The 23,899-nt window shown below is 42.2% G+C and overlaps 1 protein-coding gene across 2 annotated transcripts in view; it reads right to left on the bottom strand.

Annotated features, from left to right (window-relative positions):
• Positions 1 to 2,626, bottom strand: part of CUNH1orf21 (chromosome unknown C1orf21 homolog) — a 146,968-nt gene extending 144,342 nt beyond the window's left edge. For both annotated transcript variants that reach the window (XM_089678825.1, XM_089678826.1), the window contains exon 1: positions 2,431 to 2,626. The gene's annotated coding sequence lies outside the window, so the exon portion shown is untranslated. The remainder of the gene's footprint in view (positions 1 to 2,430) is intronic.
• Between the last annotated feature and the right edge of the window lie 21,273 nt (positions 2,627 to 23,899).

Consider the following 23,899-nt stretch of genomic DNA (forward strand, 5'->3'; position numbering starts at 1 on the left):
ATATTATGAGAATAGAATTGGGATTTAGGGTATACGCCTTCTTGTATGTTTGTCTTGCCCTTCCTTTTGTGAGTTTTTTCTTTGAGTTTTAATATTTTGTTTTTCTCTCTTTGTAAATAGTCTTTTTAATTTGTATTTGTAAATTTAAAAAAAGATTTAAAAAACAAAAAAATTTTATTTGAAAAAAAAGGTATTATACTCTGTAAAATGTTTTGTTTTATGAGGATTAGTGTAGTTTTATTCTCTCTGCGGTTTTGTGTATGTTTGCCTTACCTTGTAATGAGTGGCTCACATTATTATTGTACAAGATTTATATAGCTCCAACAGTTTGATCTGCACTTTACAATATAATGGGAGACAATACAGCAACAATACAGTTCAATACAAGATGCTTAGGAGCGCCCTGCTCCTTGGAGCTTACAATCTAAGAGATGACGTGGCTGCAGTTTGTATCAAGTCCCCTATGTCTGGGCTTTGCTACATCTAGCCTGACCCTATTTGCCAAAGGGACAACTTCCTGTTCTGGATCACACAGTCTCCAATGCATGCATTGCCATGCACTCTGTGTCACATCACAAATGCTAAATGTAATATATAAAAAAAGAAAAATCTTCCAGCTGCATGACAAGCTTGTATCTGTGAATGCTGTGCATATTTGTGGCTGTGTCAGATCTAAATTACTGTGCACCTCTCACCTGCACTAGACTGACAGATCCAAGGATTGAGGGATATGTAGTTTCTTCACAGAAAATGTCAGTTATCAGACTACAGACAGAGGTCATACATTGACCATGCTGCACACCTCATGTTTGAATACAAACAGAAACTGCTCATACAGCAATGTGCAGATTGACTTTATTATAAGCTGTGCGTAAATGAAAACAAATGACACCATAAAACTACATGATCAATGTAAATCTTATGCAGGGAAGAACACAAGCTACAGGGAGGAAGTTTTATAATGCCTATAAAGGCTTTGTGTATTTTTAATGGTGCTCTTGAAGTCTAATAAAAAAGACCCCCCCGAAATGGTATTGTTCTTTTATTTTTTTTTTCCCCATTAATACATATCCCCCATTGCAATGCCCAGCTTCCTATGTGTAGGTTGCCTCTTAGATCTAAAATAACCAGAATTTAACCACACGATTCATCGCCGCTGCCGCCACCACCACCCCCCCTCCCCCCATAGACTTCATTGGGATTCACTTCTAAGTTTGGGTTCACAAAATTTAACAAGATTCACTAAACCCATGACAAATTGAACCAGGGCAGATTTGCCCATCACTATTAGCAGATTGTATTTTGATGAGCAAGAAATATTAGAAGAATCCATAAAGAAACTGAGATTGCCCCTCTTGCCTGTGAACGGGGGAGAGAAGTACAGTTCACAACATTCGGGGCAAAACCTAGAATGTGCTCAGCAACCGAACAGTGTGCATCAGATTAAAATTCATCTGACAGTCATCACTGAGCCTGTTGATGGTAATTAGCTTTCACAGAAAATACTGAAGCAGTGGAAGAGTTCATTAGTGTTCACCTTCTGCCCTATTGTACTGCAGGCAGTAGGAGACCATGAATCCCAGATATTGTCAGCATGCTGATAATCGGAAAGACATGTCCCAGGCATAAAGAAACAACATATCACTGACCCTGGGTGAATCAACGTCCACAATACAGGTACATATTTTACTCCGGCTGGCCAAATTATGAGCATATAAACACAAAAACAAAATCCTACTAGTAGGAAATTCTCATAGTTCATAAAGATATCACTGAGAGTCATGTTGTAAAAACAGGAAGAGGAGAGTCTGTGTGTCATAAAATAGAAAAAGTTACAATCACAGACATGCCCTCTGGCATTAAAGGAGTTAAATCATCAGATATACCATCATGATTTCCATGCACACACCCACGTTATATTACCAGCTGAATTAAAAAAGCAGATTTTGAATTGATTTCATTGTGAACCTTTGAATACCAACACACATAAAGCATCAAGTCCAAGATAGCAAAATAAAAAAATGACATGCAAACAAAAGTGTCACAACAATCTGCAAAATATATAGATAGCTGAAACAAACTTGACTTTACCAGACTAATGTAGTATATGGTTACAATTTGAAGTCAAAATATGTAATAAAAGCAAAAAAAAAATCTAAATAAAAAAAAAAGAATTGTACAATGTATACGATGCAATACATGGTATAATTTTGGTTTGTAAAATAAATATGGATGGTTATAAACAAGCGGTCTTCTATAAATAGAAACATGCAAGGATATGGAAGAAACCCAATCTTAACTGTCTGACATAAGACTGCAGGCCTTTAAGCTCTCCTAACCCACATATAAATAAACAGTGCACAATTGAAATCACAAGAGGAATTATTTTTGTCTCCCTATTGACAGTGCCTTCGGTTCAGCCTCCCCTACCTTTCAGCGATGATGCTGCTGGGTTAAACGATTATGCCTTTTTTTTTTCCCTTTTACTCCAGAGCGCAAAATAGGAAGCGATGACGGTGGGATGAATAGACGTTTAGGGTGAAGCGCAGCTGAACAGAAGCGTAAAAGCTCCTTTTTGCAATCGCTCAGCAGGAAAAGAGAAGGAAAAAAAAAAAAAAAGAACAGGAGAGGGGAAAAAAAGGGAGGGGATGGGAGGGGTGAGAGACAGCTACTCATTTAGACAGCCGGTCTAGCAGGCCTTCATAATACACAGGCACAAAACACAGCTGTGGCTTAAGGCAGAAATGCTTCTTATCCTTTTCTGATAGCAATACCTCTGTAGCTGAGCTTTGCAATTTTTTTTTTCTATTGGTGACATACAGCAGCCAGGCAAGATTAACCTTTTTGCTGCTACATTAATGAGAGATTTACGGTGTACTTCAAGTAAATTCTGCATAATCTTAAAAAGCTTCTGGCACTGAAAAGGTTAATGTCAAAGAGGATGTCAGTGCTGAAGATCAGTGACCCTTGGCACTTCTATTTTTATAGGACTGATATATTGTAAGTTGTTTAGAGCTTTATAGACACTAGTGAATAAATAAGGCAATGTTTTCAATTTCAAATGTCATGGGAAGCTGTTTCGTTATATTCCCAATAGTCCTACCCTGAATGAAAATGACGAAAGGAAGCCTCGGCTGAAATGGGTCAGATCTCCCCAGATCAAAGGACAGTAATGCAGTGACACATCTTCTTATGATCAAAGTGTGCTGACAGATTGACTATGGCTACATGACCAACACATACAAATGTTACCTTACAGAAGTAAGGTGCTAATTCATTTACATTGATAGGATTTTTTATTTGTTTGGCTTTCCCATGGGATTGGACTGGATTATCTAGAACTCGCAGGAGGAAACTGTCATGATAGCCCAATCTTTCGACACAAAATAAGGCATATAAAATAGAAGGGTGAAAGCAGAAAAAAGACCAAGTCTGTCCCATTTTTAAAATATATATATATTTTACTCTTTCGTCCAAGTATAAATCTGTTAGTCCCAAACACATATGAACTACTCTTTCAGTAAAAAAATACTTTCTAAAAGTAATACTTTTTAAAAGTATTAGTTCTGAACTTCCCTCCTGCTAGTTTGAGGTCATGTCCCCATATTCATGATCTTGGCTTTGTACTGAAAAGACTTACCCCCTGAAACTTATTCACCGCCTATGTTAGGGGGTGAATAAGGCTCTAAGCCCTCATGTACACTTGACGTTTTTACAGCTGCTGTTTTTGGAGTTTGACGTTTTTTTCTACAGTGAAATTCCTCACCATGTTATCCTATGTGTCTAAACTAGTGGGTTTCTAGAGGAGTTTTTTAGCTGTAATAACGCTCTAGTGCTGAAAAACACGGCAAAATGCAGTAAACCGTCGCAAACCGGCATTTTTGGACTTTTTGTGACCAAAAAAACACTTTGGGGGGTACAAAAAATGCTAAAAAACGCAAACGCAGGAAAATGCCGCTAAATGGTAATGCCAAAACCCTAAAAAAAAGCTGAAAAACCTCACGTTTTTAACGTGATAGAGCTTTACACAGCTAACGTTACCAGTGTTATCAAAACATCAAGTATGCATGAGGGCTAAATTACACATCAGTACGCCTTATAAATATATTAGTTGACTTATGCTCCTAAGGCTGCAAAGAGTTTGTCAAGCGTTTTTGCGTTAAAAAAAGCACCTGAAAAGCTCAAGAAAACTGCTTCCTGATGTATGTGAATGTATATCTATGTATGTTTTCACACTGAGGCGTTGCACTTGCGGTGTGGTGTAAAAACTCCTGCTTGCAGCATCTTTGGCGCATTTTTGGGGAGTTAAAAAATAAATAAATGGAAGCACCTCAAAAACCCCTCTAAGAAGCATTTTTGGTGCAGTTTTTAAGTAACCTGTCCTTTAAAAATGCTCATAGAACGCGGCAAAAGCGCAGTAAAAATGCCTGTGCGTTTTTGCGGCGGATCAGTGTGAAAGTGAGATTATACATAGTTAACCAACCTCAGAACTATGTCAGCTATGTTACTAAGAATGCTAATGCTGTCAAGGAAATGTTGCCACTGTGCAAAGTCAAGTATTCAGTTTAATCTGATATTTCTTCAAACCTAATACACTATGCAGTACCTCCACCCAATTAACACTGGAGGTTGACTCCCAGAAGCAATCATGTCTACCTTACCACTTACCATCTACAGGTATGTATTCAGTACCTTCTAGCAATGGGACCTTAGTTGTGCGAGGTAACAGCAATCACGATTTCTTTCCTTCAGGATTTCCCAGGTGTCACCCTGTTGCCTAGATAATTTGTGCTGAGTTCCACGATTGAAAAATGATGTCATCAGCCATGCATACACAGCATTCAATTCATAACTATTATGACAGGCTGCAGTATTAGCAAAGCGATCTGCATGCTGCTACATAAACCATACTGTCAAAGAGACCACCACTTTCCATTCACTGGCCCCCAAAAGTGCCTGTCCGATGCTGGAAGGAAAAGTATTTAAGCGAACCTTCACTCAAAAATTACACTTTCCATCATCCCTATCCCCCCTCCATCCTCCAAAAAAAAATAAAACCAGCCCATTTTGAAAAAAATTGTTGATTACCTTTATTCTTTTACTCTTGTTCAACCTGCCCCCGCCTCCATTATTACCTAGCCAAGAATGATCTGTCAGTCTCCCCCTGGAGCCTCCTGGGATACTAATATCATTTATTCAAGGAGGCATCAGAAAGAAGGTGTGGGCACCACGTCATCAGGGGTCAGCTGCAAGAACAAGGAAGAGAAAGCCAGCTCCTGATGACCGTGATAAAGAAAACAAAGATGAGCACAGTAGTGCCAATATTTATAAAATATTGCTATCTCTCATGGACCCAGAGTATCCAAGCTTCTCAATAAATGGGAGCAAGACTTGAATCAAACCATATCAGAAGATTGGAAATGTAAAATTATGGATCTACTGTTTTCAACCTCTGTGGATGTGAACAAAAAGATATGAATTAAAAGCTTTTTGGCAGGTGGTACTATGTACTGCTAAAGCTGCATCAGTTAAAACAATGCTCACCATCGACATGTTTTGTAGCAAATTAGGAACTTACACTCATATATGGTGATACTGCCCTTCTATATAGGCTTACTGAGAAAAATTCTAAACCTGGTTGAGCTGATTAGCAAATTAAGGATTAAGAGAGACCTCTGGCAATGTCTCTTATGATATAAAAATCCCCAGAGAAAAATATAAGAAAACCATAATAGCATACCTGCAAAATGCAGCAAAAGCTGATTCTTAAAAATTGAAAAACAAGGAAGGTACCAACTATAGCAGAGTGGTTTATGGAAGTGGATCAAACCCAGTTAATGGAGGAAGTGATGCACTTATATAGGGATATGTACAAGATGGAAAAATCCTCATAGTTCCCCCCACTCCTAGTTAGGGAGTAGTGGCAAGAGAAGAGTACTGGGGAAGAGGAAGGAAAGAACAAGAAGAGGAGACATCCACTGACACCTTTTAGGTCCTCTCTATTAAAGTCACATAGATATTCACTTAAAGTGTTACTAAACCCATCACCCTGCATATCCGGTTTTCTACAGTACACAGAACATGGAAATGCAATTATTTAGTAAATATAAACTTCTATATACACCTTTTCTCATCAGCAGTATATAGCAGTCTTTCGACTTCTATCAGTATCCGGCTGAGCACTGGTTAATCTTGTAGGAGGAGTATTCATTCTCCTCTGACTGTCCTATGAGGCTGCATGACCCTTGACCCTCTGGACAGCGCCAATTGGCCCTGGGCCGAGCACCCTCCCAATAAGGAAAACAAATCTCTGGCAATACACCAAACTGAGCAAGTGCAGACTTGCCACTGCTTCTCTGTACTATAGAAGATGGATTGGGGACAGTAAAAGAAGGGGAGGATCAGAGAAAACAGGATTAAAACAGCTTGCATACACAATGTGGTGGATTAACCCCTTAGGTTCCACAGTGAGTATAACAAGCATGCTTTACTGCATATACAGACTGATGTTACTGTGGTGGGTTTAGTAACACTTTAAGAGTGGTACATAATATCACTGATTGCTTTCTATGGCCTGAGGGGGGAAGAGGAAGTAAGAATTTTATCTTCCCTCATACCCTCCCTGCAATAGAGGTAATTTACTAAAACTGGAGCACTCACAATCTGGTGCAACTGTGCATGGTAGCCAATCAGCTTCTAACTTCAGTTTATTCAATTAAGCTTTGGCAATAAAACCTGGAAGCTGCTTTCTATGCACAGCTGCACCAGTTTTTGCACCATGAAGTTATAGTAAACCTCCCCCAATGCATATATTCAGAGGGGGAAGGATAAGATGAGTAGGAGAAAGGGGCTAAGGAGAAATTGGGTTTTATATAACTTGGGCAAAACTGTATACACTATATTGCCAAAAGTATTGGGACACCCCTCCAAATCATTGGATTCAGGTATTCCAATTACCTCCATGGCCACAGGTGTATATAATCAAGCATCTAGGCATGCAGACTGCTTCTATAAACATTTGTGAAAGAATGGGTCGCTCTCAGGAGCTCAGTGAATCCAAGCGTGGGACCATGATAGGCTGCCACCTGTGCAATTAGTCTATCCATGAAATTTTCTTGCCACTAAATATTCCACAGTCAACTGTTAGTGGTATTATAACAAAGTGGAAGCAACTGGGAACAACAGCAACTCAGCCACGAAGTGGTAGGCCACGTAAAATGACAGAGCAGATGCTGACGCGCACAGTGCGCAGATGTCGACAACTGTCTGCAGAGGTAATAGCTAAAGACCTCCACACATCATGTGGCCTTCAAGTTAGCGCAACAGTGCATAGAAAGCTTCATGGAATGGGTTTCCATGGCCGAGCAGCTGCATCCAAGCCATACATCACCAAGTGCAATGCAAAGTGTCGGATGCAGTGGCATAAAGCATGCTGCCACTGGACTCTGGAGCAGTGGAGATGTCTTCTCTGTCTGGCAATCTGATGGATATGCCTGGGTTTGATGATTGCGAGGAGAATGGTACATGCCTGACTGCATTGTGCCTAGTATAAAGTTTGCTGGAGGGGGGATTATTGTGTGGGTTTGTTGTTCAGGGGTTGGGCTTGGCCCCTTAGTTCCAGTGAAAGGAAGTCTTAAGGAGTCAGCATACCAAGACATTTTGGACAATTTCATGCTCCCAACATTGTGGGAACAGTTTGGTGATGGCCCCTTCCTGTTCCAACATGACTGCACACCAGTGCACAAAGAAAGGTCCATAAAGACATGGACGAGTGAGTTTGGGATGGAGGAACTTGACTGGCCTGACCTAAACCCGATAGAACACCTTTGGAATGAAATAGAGCGGTGACTGGGAGCCAGGCCTTCTCACCCAACATCAGTGCCTGACCTCACAAATGCGCTTCTGGAAGAATGGTCAAAAATTCCCATAGAGACACTCCTGAACCTTGTGGACAGCCTTCCCAGAAGAGTTGAAGCTGTTATAGCTGCAAAGGGTGGGCCAACTCAATATTGAACCCTACAGACTAAGACTGGGATGCCATTAAAGTTCATGTGCGTGTAAAGGCAGGCGTCCCAATGCTTTTGGCAATATAGTATATTTACCTTTATGGCACATATTGATTGAAATTATTTTGCAAATATAGTGTGTGTACGTGTGTATATATATATATATATATATATATATATATATATAATGATTACTTATATAATACTGTATAAGATGGAGAGAAGAGGTGTGAAAAATGATTATTTAACCACTTGCCTTCCTGAGGATTTACCCCCCTTCATGACCAGGCCATTTTTTGCTTTAAAACGCTGCGTTACTTTAACTGACAATTGCACGGGCATGCAACGCTGCACCCAAATGAAATTGACATCCTTTTTTCTAATTGAGCATTCTTTCAGTGGTATTTGATTGCCTGTGCATTTTTTAGTTTTTGCGCTATAAAAAAAAATATATTTTTGACTTTTTCCTATTAAACATGTCCAGTAAAAAAAAGTTTAAAAAATTTTAAAAATCAAATTTCGTCACAAATTTAGGCCAAAATGTATTCTGCCACATGTCTTTGCTAAAGAAAATTCCAATACATGTAAATTAATTGGTTTATGTGAAAGTTATAGCGTTTACAAATGGCAGTATATATACTGGAATTTTCTTTTCTTTTTTTTTTTCACTAGTAATGGCAGTGATCAGCGACTTATAGCGGGACTGCGGCGGGCATTCTGACACTGGGGGGAACGGACTTGGTGTCACTGACATCCCCAGTCATATAGTGTATTTACCTTTATGGTACATATTGATTAAAATTATTTTGGAAATATAATGTGTGTGTGTGTGTGTGTGTATGTATGTATATGTGTATATATATATATATATATATATATTTTTTTTTTTAATGATTTATGTCACTGACATCCCCAGTGACACCAATAAAGTGATCAGTGCTAAAAAAGCACTGACACTGTACTAATGGCACTAGGCAGGAAGGGGTTAACATGAGGGGCGATCAAAGGGTTAACTGTGTGCTGGGAGTGTTTTACTGGGGGTGGTATGTTGGTGCTATACTGTAAGCACACTGCTCTGGATGGCTGTGCACAGCCACGCAGAGCAGTGTGCCCGAGCTGACAGTGAGGAGAACTGTTAGTAAACAAAGCAGCCCTCCTCCCAGTCGGAGATCCTCAGTAACCACTGGGCGCCGGCAACCCCTACTCGGAAATTCTATATCACGTGTGTGTATATATATATATATATATATATATATATATATATATATATGTGGTTTTGAGCACCCCTGCCGCCCTGCAGCTGTATTTCTGCTATAGGACGGTGAGGAAGCGGTTATATAGTAAAGGGGGGAAATGGAGAATAGGAAAGGACAGCTGAGAATAAGAGAGAATCCCAATAAGTTAGATAAGGTGAAAGAGAGACAAAAATATGATGGGGAATGCAGTGGAAGAAAGTGGTAATAAAGTAAAAAGGATAACAAGTAGCAAGGGTTGGATTAAATAAGGAGAAAAGGGGTTTGCTTGGACACGTTTTTTGTAAGACCACAGGCCCCCCCATAGTGTGTGTGTGTGTGTGTTTTAGGTCCCTTTCACATGGGTGTTCAGTCTAGATACATCTGGCAGTATTTCAGATGGATCCAGACTGAACCACAATGTATGTCTATGGATGGCCGGATGTAAATTGATAATCATCAGTTTACATCAATGTCAGTTCAGGTCCGTTGTTTTCAAACGGAACAGTCAACGTCCAGATCCGTTGAAACAGAACTGAATGGATGTAGACTGATGTAAACTGAATAGAACTGAACTGATATAAACTGATGTAAGGCCCCTTTCACACAAGGCAGACCTGTAAGTGGATCGACTTATTCAGCGGGTGATCTGTCAAATGAGCAAGCGTATGACAGGTCCATGTCTGCTCCACTGCTGCAGAGCAGACACAGATACAGCCAGCTGTCCTCTGAGTGGTCAGATGGAAACTGATCACCTGTATCCACCGCCTGCATCCAATCCGCTAAAAACAGATGGATGGACGATCTATTCCCCATCCGTCTACTGGATCGGATCCAAAGACAGTCAGATGTTTACATCCGACTGCCCATAGAGGAAAGCTGGCTGTGTCCATGTCCGCTCTGCATATGCAGACAGATCCTATCAGCATCTGTGGTAGTGAACTCTTTGATCCACAACATGGGGTTCCCCAGGGCGCAGAGTCTAAGCCCCAACCAGGGTCCCCGATTGTGGGAATGGACTTGCAGCAGGCTGGGACCAGGTCGCGGCCCCCAGGTACACCAAGTTGAGGTAGAGGAGACCGCTAGCGGGAGCAGGGTACAACGGGAGTAGACACAGGAATTCCAGTAGGAAAGCCGAGGTCAGGACAGGCGGAAAACTAGCAATGTCAAGAACGAAGCCGGGGTCGGCACAGACTATAAAAGATTCACAGTAGAAACGACAACAACACGTAGCTCAGGCAAAGTGGGACAAACTGAGCATGTCTTAAACAGACAAGCCAGCTAGGAGGCGGCCCAGGAAGTGATGAAAGGGAAGGACATAAAACCTAGGGAATAGTAGACGACGCCCACAGATGAGCACAGGCACACAAGTGAGAAATCAAGCGCAGCAAGGAGGTAAGAATAAACACACAAGAAGCTGCAGGCTAACTTGTGACAGTACCCCCCCCCCTCTTAAGAGGTCTCCCCACTTTTTTAGGATCAGGCTTAGCGGGAAACTTCGGATGAAAAAATGAGGTGCCGAAACATCAGTAGAAGGAATCCAACACCTCTCCTCAGGACCATATCCCTTCCAGTCAATAGATACAAGAGCTTCCCTTTGATGAACTTGGAATCCAAGATTTGCTTGACTTCATACTAATCCGAAGTACTCGCTATTGGGGAAGGATGATGATGAGGATGGGAAAACCTGTTAATGATATACGGTCTCGGAAGAGAAACATGGAAAACATTAGGGATTCTCAGATGTGAAGGGAGGCGAAGTTTAAAAGCAACAGGACTGACCTGGCGGAGGATGGTAAACGGACCAATGAAATGAGGAGCAAATTTCATAGAGGGTACTCGTAGATGGATATTCTTGGTAGAGAGCCAAGCCTTGTCACCAGGGAGAAATTTGGGACTCACGTGGCGATGGCGATCTGCAGCCGTTTTGTACTTGGAAGCTGCCAGATGTAAATTCTTGGAAACCTCTGCCCAGATGGAATTGAATGATCATTTATCTGCAGCCGCGGGTACCGTAGGGGAGATAGGAACAGGAAATGGCACCGAAGGATGATGACCATACACCGTGAAAATGGGGGACTCACCAGTACTGGCACTGGCATGGTTATTAAGGGCAAACTCTGCCCATGGTAGAAGGTCTACCCAATCATCCTGATGGGCCGAAATGAAGGCACAAATATAGCGTTCCACGTTCTGGTTGACCCTTTCGGTTTGGCCATTAGACTGCAGATGAAAGGCTGAAGAGAAAAGTCCAACTCGACTCCGAAGGATGTGGCTAGAGCCCTCCAGAAGCGAGCTGTAAATTGAACCCCTCTATCAGAAACAATGTGTGAAGGCATACCGTGAAGACAAAAGATTTCCTTAATGAAGTTGGAGGCCAACGTGACCGCCGAAGGAAGTCCCGAAAGTGGAGCTAGGAGGCACATTTTTTAGAAAACCTGTCCACAACCACCCAGATAAGTAGAACCAGCAGAAGGGGGTAGTTCGGAGATAAAGTCCATAGAAATGCAACGCCAAGGTTCATCTGGAATCGGTAGAGGTAAAAAGAGACCTGCTGGAGCAGACATGGAGGACTTCTATTGCACACAAATGGAGCAAGCCTGGACATATTCTTCAACATCATTGCGCAGTGAGGACCACCAGTAATGACGCTGCAGGAAGGCACAGGTGCATTGTACCCCAGGATGTCCAGAATTTTTAGAGTAGTGTGCTAATTTGAGTAACTTGGGACAAATAGCGGGAACCACCAAGGTCTTTCCGGGTGGGATGCATTTAGGCTAGTGGCTAGGATCCGATTGGCAAAAATGATAGGCTCTGGCTCAATATGACACTCAGAGTCAGCACTGTCAAATGATCTAGACAAGGCATCCGCACGGGCATTTTTGGAACCAGGCCGGAAGGTAATGTCAAAATTAAATCTGGCAAAGAAGAGAGCCCATCGTGCTTGTCTGCGATTCAAACGCCGGGCGGACTGGAGATACTTGAGGTTCTTATGATCCGTATAAATCAGAATGCGATGTGGAGATCACTCCAGCAGATGTCGCCATTCCTGTAGTGCCAGCTTTATCGCCAGCAATTCCTGATTACCGATAGTGTAATTCTTTGCAGCATCCGAAAATTTCTTAGAGAAGAAGGCACGAGGACGGAGCTTACCATCATGCATTTGGAGCAGGAAAGCCCCCACTCCCAAAGATGAAGCATCTACCTCCAAGAAAACAGGCTGAAACATGTCTGGACGTACGAGAATTGATGCAGAGAGGCGGATTTTAGTTTGTGGAATGGGTCGACTGTTTCAGAAGACCAGGTTCTGGTGTCGGAACCCTTTCAAGTCAAAGAAGTGATTGGGGCCACCAGCGAAGAATAATCAGGAATGAACTGGTGATAGAAGTTAGTGAATCCCAAGAAGAGCTGTGTGGCTTTCAAGCCGGAGGGCTGAGGCCAGTTGGAGATGGCTTGGAGTTTGGCAGGATCCATAAGCAGATAAAAAAAATAAAACACACCAGGATTCCCAAAGCTCAGGGTCAGAAATTACCGAATAAAGATAATGACCCAATTATGAATAATGCTGACTCACATAGATATATATATGTGGTATCCTTGGGATCCTAATCATAAATGGGAAAATAAAGAAAAAAGACCAGAGGGTAAAGGACCCAGAGGCCAAAAAGGGGGTCCAAATGAGGACAAACTGCAGCCTTGAAAACCAAATAATAAACAAAAACAAATGTAATTTGCAGTAAAAAAAGTACAAATATCACAAAGATATATATGGCATGATAAGCCAAAATATACAAAAAATTACACAAAAAATTACCTCACCACCACCCAGGGGGAAAGAAATTATTATGCACTTTTCGTGTATGTTTATATGGTTATGTGATTTATACATGAATCCTGTCCTTGGTACTCACTATACCTTCTTGAGCTATCTATATCATCACCTGTTTGTCATCTTCACTGTCTTGTTCAAATTTTGAGACTATACTATTCATCACAGGTCTACTATTCATCACATCTTTATGGGACTTTTTGCATGTCTAGTGTTGTCCAGGTTGATCTTGCCATTCTGCTTTTGACTTTCTTTCCCCCTGGGTGGTGGTGAGGTAATTTTTTGTGTAATTTTTTTGTATATTTTAGCTTATCATGCCATATATATCTTTGTGATATTTGTACTTTTTTTTACTGCAAATTAAATTATTTTTATTTATTATTTGGTTTTCAAGGCTGCAGTTTGTCCTCATTTGGACCCCCATTTTGGCCTCTGGGTCCTTTACCCTCTGGTCTTTTTTCTTTATCTTCCCAGGATCCATAAGCAGCCCTTTATCCGTGACTATGTAGCCTAGAAAAGGAACTTGGGTTTGTTTGAAGAGACACTTCTCCAATTTTGCATACAGGCGGTGGTCCCAAAGACGTAGAACAGTATTCACGTGCTGACGATAAGTTCCTAAATCTGGAGAAAAAAATGAGTATGTCATCCAGATAGACAATGACACAAACATACAGAAGATCAGAAAAAATGTCATTAACGAAGTTCTGGAAGACGGCTGGAGCGTTACACAAGCCAAAGGGCATTACTAGATATTCATAATGCCCGTCTTTGGTATTGAAAGCTGTCTTTCACTCATCACCCTCTTGGATCCTAACTAGATTGTATGCTCCACGGAGGTCTAGCTTAGTGAAAATTTGAGCATCCCGGAGTCTGTCAAAGAGTTCCGAAATAAGAGGTAAAGGGTACGGATTCTTGACGGTGATAGCATTGAGGCCTCTATAATCAATGCAGGGTCGTAGCATACCATCTTTTTTCTCCACAAAGAAGAAGCCAGCCCCAGCAGGAGAATTGGACTTACGGATATATCCTTTTTGCAGATTCTCCTGGACATATTCAGACATGGCTTGAGTCTCAGGAATGAAGAGAGGGTAAACTTTACCTCATGGTGGAGAAGACCCAGGTTGAAGGTCAATAGCACAATCATAGGGATGGTGAGGTGGCAAAAAGTCAGCAGCTTTCTTGCAAAAGACATCTTGGAAGGCCTGATAGTGCAGAGGGAGTATCGGAGAGGTGATAACCTCAGCCACGGGTACAGACCTAGGAGGACACACTTTAGGGAGACAAGTCTGATGGCATTGTGACCCCCACAACAATACTTGGCCATAGTTCCAGACAAGAGAGAGTGAATGTTTCTGCAACCATGGGAGTCCCAGAATGATGGGACTTGAAGACTTCGGAAGGACCAGGAAGGAGATTTCCTCATGATGAAGAACACCCACATGCATAGTTATGCTGTTAGTTCGAATGCGTAGGGGTCCTAAGGCTAAGATAGAGCCATCAACTGCAGATACTGATAGGGGTGTCATCAAAGGAACAAGAGGAATGCCCAATTCAGCAGCCAAGGATTGTTCGATGAAATTTCCGGCTGCCCCAGAGTCCAAATAAGCCGAAACCTGATAGGAGTTCAGAGCCCAATGGATGGAGACATGTATAAGAAATCGAGGGAAGGAGGCAGAGTTCAGGTTCTGGTCTAGATCACCTCCCTTAAAGTGATCTAGACCCCGAGAGATTTCCGGACGGACTGGACAAGAGTTAATTACATGACCCTTAGCCCCACAGTAAAGGCATAGACCAGTGATGGCGAACCTATGGCACGCGTGCCAGAGCTGGCACCCAGAGCCATCTCAGTGGGCACGCCAGGAAGAAGAGGAAGATGAGCGCACACGGACCGGCCATCCAGATCCCGTCCACACTGGACCCCATCAAACTACATCTACCACATGTCTCTGGGGCCAGGGTGGGTGTGGACAAGAGGAAACGGCTCCTATGCGGATCTGGCACCAGGGGTGATGTAGCCGGGGATGGGTGTGGAAGAGAGGAAGAGGCTCCCACACTACTCCGGGGCCAGGGGCGATGTGTTCAGCGTGGATGGGGAATGAGCTACTTGGTTGGAAGCCAAACCGACACTGCCAGAGGTGAGATTAACTGCTTGCCAACCATGCTATAGCCAAAAGTGTCGCCTGTCAGTGCTGCCCAGCAGTGCCACCCAGCAGTGCTACCTGTCAGTGCTGTCCAGCAGTGTTGCCCATCAGTGCTGCCCATCAGTGCCACCCATCAATGATGCCCAGCAGTGCCACCGATCAGTGCCGTCTGTCAGTGCCTCCAGTTGGTGATATCAGTCAGTGCTGCTTATCAGTGCCCATCATTGCTGCATATCAGTGCATCATCAGTGTCTCCTCATCAATGCCCACCAGTGCCGCCTCATCAGTGCTACCTATCTGTGCCGCCTCATCAATGTTGCCTATCAGTGCAGCCTCACCAACGCACATCAAAGAAGAAATATTACCTGTTTGCAAAATTTTATAATAGAAGCAAAGAAAACCTTTTATGTTTTTAATTTTTTGCTCTTTTTTCATTTATAGTGTAAAAAATAAAACACCCAGTGGTGAATAAATACCACCAAAAAAGCTCTATTTGTGTGAAAAAATGAGTGTTGCATGACCGCACAATTGTCATTGTCAAGTGCAACAGCACTGAAAGCTGAAAATTGGTCTGGGCAGGAAGGGGGTAGAAGTGCCCGGTAGGCAAGTGGTTAATTGCAGTGTTGGCACTTTGAAATAAAAAAGTTGCTTTTGTGTTGCAGTTTTAGGCACTCGGGCTCAAAAAGGTTCGCCATCACTGGCATAGACCAAGTCTTAAGCGACGCGATCGCTCTTGTGGAGTGAGGCATGTTCGGCCTAACTGCATAGGTTCCTTGGAAGTTGGCCCAGCTGTGGAGGTAGGTGGTTCAGGGAATTTTTGGATCACAGGAGCAAGCAAACCCACTTGGGAGTGACGTGGACCAGACTTTTCCAGATCTCGTTCCTGGAAGCGGACATCGATTTGGATGCTAAGCACAATCAAGTCATCCAGGACAGTGGGTATGTTTCTTCCGGGTAATTCGTCCTTAATACGGTCTGCTAGACCTTGCCAAAAGGTTGCATAAAGGGCCTCATCATTCCATGCAAAGTTTCGAAGCTAAGGTACGAAACTGAACTGCATACTGACCGACCGACATGCTACCTTGGCGTAGCCGAAGAAGGGCTCCCGCAGCAGATGAAGTCCTGCCGGGCACATCGAAGGTTTTCCGGAAAGCTTGCTGGAAGGCTGGGAGATAGTGGGGTCTTGACGCTCCCACAGTGGCGAGGCCCAAGCCAGTGCTTCACCTGAAAGGAGGGAAATCATGTATGCCACTTTGGAACGATCAGTAGGGAAATGATCTGCTGCTAGTTCAAAATGAATCGAGCACTGATTGATGAAGCCTCAACAAGCCTTGGGATCACCAGAGAAGTGAGGTGGTGGAGGCAGCTGGAGTCTCGCAGGATAGTGTTCCACTAGGGGAACAGTGGAAGGTTGAACAGCAGGAGCAGGGGCCGGAACCGAAGCCAAAGCAGAGGGTGAGGAAGTGGCCGTGGGCTGTAGCTGATCCAACCATGAGGAGAGTTCCTGCAGACAGTGCATAATCTGTTCTTGATAGGCCTGCTGGACATCGACTCTCTGCACCAAACCCTGAAGTTGTTCCAGGAGAGGCCGTGGTGTCTCCGAGGAGCTCATGGCCTGAGCAAACTGTCAGCACCTGTGGTAGTGAGCTCTTTGATCCACAACTTGGGGTTCCCCAGGGCACGGAGTCTAAGCCCCAGCCTGCTTGTTCACCAGGGCCCCTGATGGTGGGGATGGACTTGCAGCAGGCTGGGACCAGGTCGTGGCCCCCAGGTACACCCAGTTGAGGTAGAGGAGACCACTAGCGGGAGCAGGGTACAATGGGAGAAGACACAGGGAATCCAGTAGGCAAGCCGAGGTCAGGACAGGCAGAAAACTAGCAATGTCAAGAAGGAAGCCGGGGTCGGTACACAGCCTATAAAGGATTCACAGTAGAAACACAAGGGCGTTCCGACAACACGTTGCTCAGGCAAAGTGGGACAAACTGAGCATGTCTTAAATAGACAAGCCAGCTAGGAGGCGGCCCAGGAAGTGATGAAAGGGAAGGACATAAAACCCAGGGAATAGCAGACGACACCCACAGATGAGCACAGACAAACACACATGAGAGAAATCAAGAGCAGCAAGGAGGTAAGAATAAACACACAAGAAGCTGCAGGCTAACGTGTGACAGATCCCTTGATGATCAGATGGATCCGCTGGCGGAGTCCACCTATGTGAAAGGAGCCCAAGATGTGAGCTTCCTTTTTGTATTATAAACAAAATAATAAAAGTTAAATAAAAAAAAAACAAAGATGAATGCACAGCACGGGGCCTGTAGTAGGAGAGCCATGAGAGAGAAGGGAACAACACGGGATCCTGTGGGCTTTCAAGTATATTTAAGCAGCATACAAATAACACCAAATTAAGGGCACATGAACTGTCATTTTTTGAGGGAAGATGAAGTTCCAGGAAAGAGCTGTTGAGATCAGTAAGTATTACCAAGTATCACATTTATCTCCTTTAAAATATGACATTATTCCCAACAAATGACTCATAGAAAAGGTCTTCTGTGCCCCTTTCCTACATTACACATTGCTGACTGCTAGCATGGCACATGATCTAATCAGCTGAACTTTTTTCCTGGTTTAGATTTGCTGTGATGCTTTAAAGAAGAAGAGTGACTACTCATGCAGAAGTCAGGTATATTGATGTTGTAACAAGCCCCTGGCAGATGTTCACCTTCTGCATTTCAGTGGTAGCTCACTTTCTCACCTTCTTTTCCTATCCTCCCTTAGAGTGGGTAGATGTGCTGTTCCCTAGGTCTGTACCCATTCCATCCACTGCCAGATATGTAGTAGTGTCTGATGGAGCACACTTGTGGTGTCATTCTAGCACTAAAGGAAATATATGCTGTTAGAAAAAGCAGGCCGCCATAGTTACATCTCTTTGTAAGGACTTGCTTACATAAGCATTGCTCTCTGAAGAGTGAATTGCTTTTTAGAGGGCACTTGACAAGCAGTAAGGTTGTGATATTTTGCCTCCTCACTGCCTGTTTTAACCCCCAAAATCCTGTAGCAACGCAATGCAAGCATGCACATCGGTTGCGGGGTGGCCCCATTCACTTCAATAGGTCGCATTTGGCAGGCTGTAATGATCAGCAAATGTATTAAATAAGTGTGTTAAATAAATGTGTATGCGATATTTATCAACACCTATTAAATTGCGCTTAGTGTATTAAATATATTCAACAAATATATATATTAATCAAAAAACTGCTGACACTTTAAACCGTAATAAATGAGTGAATAAAACAACACATAAAGTGTTATAGTGGCGCTAAATTAATAGTGATGGGGTAATATAGTGAGTGAGTACAACACAATAAAATGTGAATAAATCAATAAAATGATATCAGTGAATTACTGTGAATACAAAAATTGTATATAATAATCCAAAGTCCACAGAAATTGTTCCTCCTTCTTTGGAATCCACCACATGCTGTCTAATAATAACCAGGTGCCTCAAAGATTGATTGGAGTCACACCACACACACAGCACTGAGAGCAAAAAGGGCCCATTCTCCTCACACAAGACTACCTTCACATTAGATTTCCTGCAGAACAGTTGACGGAACAATCTGAATCGTCCTACATTTTGTCCCTTTGGTGGTGTTCTTCCAGAGCAGGAATGAGCCAAGTCTGCAATCTGCTCCACCTCCACCATAATCTCTTCATGGATCACCTCTGCTGAATGTTGCCTTGACTCCTCCAGAAAAGCCTATAAAGAAAGGAAAGAAGAGGCATATCATGCTTATAGATACATAAGCATTAGAATGTACAGTATGGAATCCTTAATTTATATTTTTTTTATTTATTTCAGGTACTTATATAGTGCCGTCAATTTACGCAGCGCTTTACATATATATATTGTACATTCACATCAGTCCCTAACCCTCAAGAGGCATACAATCTAAGGTCCCTAACTCACATTCATATACAAGGGCCAATTTAGACAGGATCCAATTAACCTACCAGCATGTCTTTGGAGTGTGGGAGGAAACCAGAGTACCCGAAGGAAACCCACGCAGGCACAGGGAGAACATGCAAACTCCAGGCAGGAGGTGCTGTGGCTGGATTTTGAACCAACGACCCTAGTACTGGCAGGCGGAAGTGCTAACCATTTAGCCACTGTGCTGCCCAATCCTTAATCCTTAATAGTTTGAACCATTATACCTCCATGATGGTTGTACCCCATTGGTTATAATCCACTTATATTTGGAGAATTAGTCTTTGAAGCCTGTTTTGCCAACCACGAAAGTGGGAGGTGTGACGGTGCGGCGTCAGACCCCAGCCCTTCTCACCAAACTCGTGACTGAAGGACTAGTCAATCTAAAACTGTGCTGTCACGTGCGTAACAATACCCCGCCATGGTCAAGTTCCCCCGAGTTCTGCTCTGCTCGGATATCATGCTCCAATAGGTCCCGAATCAAATCTTCACGATTTTTGCGACAGACGTCCAATCCTCATGAGGTACATTCCACCTTCAAATAATTTTTGCTCATTTTCTCGTATTCTGCTGCCCCAGGCATAATTTCAAGCAAAGATAGAATAGAAAGTAGAAAAAGATAGGAGCTGTTGCTATATGTCTCTCTCTCTCTCTCTATATCTCTATATATATATATATATATATATATAAAATATGCACCGCTTGTTTCTAAGGACTGTTTCCACAAAGGTTACAATCCTTCAGTGCAGAGCTAATTTTTAACACTGCACTGAAGCTCCTAATGTAACTATCCCACTGCTGCCACCAATATGTGACGGGCGCGGTGTCAGACCCCAGCCCTTCTCACCAAACTGGTGACCGAAGGACTAGCCAATCTAAAACCGCGCTGTCACGTGCGTAACAATGCCACACCCAGCTGCATACTGCACAACGATTTTCCAGCTAATGGGACCACAATCGATGTACCGGCAGCCTGAATGCGCTTGTTACTGGGTCAGGTTAATTAATCTTTCAAACTGCCACCACCTCCTTTTTATACAGAGAAAGAGGAAACTCAGCAATACACTAGGGTGATTGGTTAATCGACAGTATACCGCTATCTCTACAGACCGGTTATACAGAGGGTTAAACACTCATTGTAGCGCTCTTTTTAGAGGCAGGGATTCGTAAATTGCAATTCAGAGCTATAAAAACAATTCAACCCTTTCAGAAAGTAAGATTTATTACCAAAAGGTTAAAAGGGTGCAGTACGAATATTTACATAAAGAAGATGTAACATATAATTATACAGAGCACAGCAAACAGATAACAGAAAGAAGTTTACATAAATAAGTACTTGCCCAAAAAAAAGCCTGGAGTTAAGCAGTGTCGAGTCTGATGAGCTACAAAAGGGATTTCTGGTCTCGCATTGGGTTTCGTTGTTGCCACGAGATTCTCCTTTGCATTCTGTCCAATAGATGTTGTATCGAGATGGTCCTCACTTGTCTGACTCCTCACAAAAACTAACCTCTTCTTTTTCTACACAACATCAACTAGTATCTTCCCTACCTTATATGGCAGAGGAAGTGTTAGGCAGGGCTCAGCATCATAAGCTGCTTGCATTCCCGAGGGAGGGGGAATGAGGAGATACATGAAGCCTTCTCAATACAGTGAGCCTCTGTGCCTGGCTCTGTGTGCACACCTCCCCCCTCAGGTGTTTGCATAGGAATTTAAGAGAAATACCAAAATGCCAAAGTTTGGGGTAAAATGGAGAACTGCACCTTTTTCCCTGGGTGCATGATTGTGACAGGAGGCAGCAACTATTGGTGAGTGCACATCCATGTGGGGGACACTTTGAGGCACCTGGGTATTATTGGACAGCACATGGTGGATTCCAAAGAAGGAGGAACAATTTCTGTGGACTTTGGATTATTATATATCATTTTTATATTCACAGATATAATTTTATTAATTTATTCACATTTTATTGTGTTGTACTCACTATATCACCCCATCACTATTAATTTAGAGCCACTATAACACTTTATGTGTTGTTTTATTCACTCATTTGTAATAATCAGCAAATGCAACAGGGAGGATAATTCTTGCTCCACCACAAAACAAAGCATTGGCAGGTACACAACATCATCCGGCTGCCTTTGTAGCTTGAGGGGTGGGTGGTTGGGGAGCAATAAAAATGCAGCTCAACTGTATGTTTTTACCAACCCCCCCAAATCACAAGTGTAAGCTTAGTAAAAAAATTAATAAATTCCTGACTGTCATGCTAATTCAATAGTTTCAATAATTCCTTGGTCAGTGGTCCAAAATAAGTATGCAGATTGAGAGTTTTAGCTTCATTGGCTGCACCTTTGTTTGCACTGAAACCAGTTACATCAAACCAATGTTTCAATTGCTGACTTGTTTTATGGTGCAGGCCCCAAGGCGGTCAGCTCAGCTTCACTAGTTATCAAAACACTGACTAGGAAAAACATGCAGGAGGGGTTCTGACATTTTGGATTTCAATGGCTGCATGCTTATTCTAGGTCACTCTCTTATTAGACAGTGAAGCAACAAATAATGTAAATACATCATAATGTATGATCCTTATAAATCTGGAAGCACACATACAAGTTTCAAAGTTTGAGACTATAAAATACAATAAATCATATGCAATACAGTGTTTTTTGTAAGCACAGAATAAAGTATGTATAAACCCAATCACTAAGGCCCCATTCATGTCTTTATGATGTGGCATCATACCTTTCACCAGGCATTAAAGCACAATTGTTCGTATGTTGCATTGCTGTTAATTTAGGATAGTATCCCAATGCACTATTTCAACCATGCTACAGTGTTTTACAATGCAATGCATTACAAACAGCATTGTGGTGCCCTGCATGCTATCACTGCCTATTCATAATGTATGGGCTGCCTTAATGAAATGCACATTCATACTTCACAAATATGCGCCAACACACTACATGGATTGGGAAAAAATTAGGAGTCTAAACTCTCACCTAAACTTTAACATTACTGTTTATTCAAAAGTCAAATTCATTATTATTAAAATAATACCTGGTGATCTGGTTATGAAGGTTCTTGTTCTGGCCATGTTCCTGTACTATTCCTGCGCATTCCCTTGCAGTGCGATTTTGCAGCCCATCATGTGAATGGGCTCCAAACCGATTCGAAACGTACAAAAAAGAAGTGCACACTCTACTTTTGAAAAACACACCTCACCAAATCACATGGTGCTGTGGTACTCTGCGATCTGGTGCCTATTAGCACACTGCATTTGCAATCTACATTTTGGGTGCTGTTAACAATGTATTGGCACCTGCAGCAGATTACAAAAGGCAGTGCAGTTTGAATGCGGTGTGGATAATGCACATGGAATGCACCTTTCCTGCAGCACGTTCTGGTGTGAACTGGCCCTTGACCTAATGGTCAGTGTAGAGTGACCATCATTGTTATTCTGTACATTCTTAAAATATTGACTGCCTGTACCATAAGATACCTGAAGAAGCCACGTGACTTGTGGCGTAACGTGTAGGACGGAAGCTTGTGATGTCTTTTCTGGTGCGTGCTCAGTCATCTGTGTTCACCCTGTTTTTCCCTCAAATGCCTGCAATAGGTTCTGTGAACCTTGTATCTATGTGAGTAGCATTTGTTATACATTTTTATGGTAATAAAGCCTTACTACACTATGAGGAGTTCATTATCTTTTGAGCACCTAACCATCAGAGTGGAGACGTAAAGGATTGTTCCTGAGAATGCCTGGAGAGACCTGTGGAAACAGAGGATCCAGTGGGATTCATATTGAGTGCATGGGGACCTATGTTTTCTATGGGTCAGCTGTTAAGGTGAGATTGCATGTCTGAAGGTGGAGGAGCACAATAGATTTGCACACCTGTTGAAGTCACTGGTGCAATACTTTAAATGTTGGAAGAAAGAGACTGTTATATCACTTTTGGACTACATTTTGCCCTTTATTAAGTGTTATCTATTAGTCACCATGTATCGTTTTTTGTATATATTCAGTAGAGTTGCTAATCTTTTTTTTCTTTTTTTACGCACTTTTTGTGAATATCTAGCCCAGTTTAACATTTACTTGACTCATCACATATTTATTCCTCTGGGGGTTGCTTGCTCAGCCGGGCATTTGTTTCACAATAATTTATTATTGTTTTTGTGGATTTTCACACTTTATGCTTCAGGTCAGCTGGGTGTTTATTACAGCTCAGCCAGGTGTTTACTGCTATTGTGATCATGTTTTATTTCTGATATACGTTTCACATATTTTACTGTTTTTGTTGTTTTTTTACACTTTATTCTTCAGCTCAGCGAGGTGTTTATTATAGGTTGGCTCCTTGATTTGGAGTATTTTTTATGTTTCACATATCGTTTGGATTTAGTGGCTCAGCCAGTTTTTTGTTTTTATTTACTATTGACTTTATTTGTTTCACAGATTTATTCTATTAAACATTGGGTTTGATGCTGAGGAGGGTGTTTATTTATTATTAGTATATTTTTTGGGTCACTAGAGGGCAGCACAGTACTATTCTTGGGGAGTTGTATTGATGTGGGAACACATTTAGGTGCTTATTTATTTTTGGCAGCACATGAGTATTATATCCTATTATTTTTGTACTATAAGATAAATAATAGTATTTAGAGCAGCCAAAGTATTTTGCTTTGAAGAACTGGCTCTTATTATTGCATGCAAT

This window comes from Staurois parvus, unplaced genomic scaffold, assembly GCF_062004578.1.
Source record: "Staurois parvus isolate SC_StPar_1 unplaced genomic scaffold, SC_StPar_1.0 ptg000210l, whole genome shotgun sequence".
Lineage (NCBI taxonomy): Eukaryota > Metazoa > Chordata > Amphibia > Anura > Ranidae > Staurois > Staurois parvus.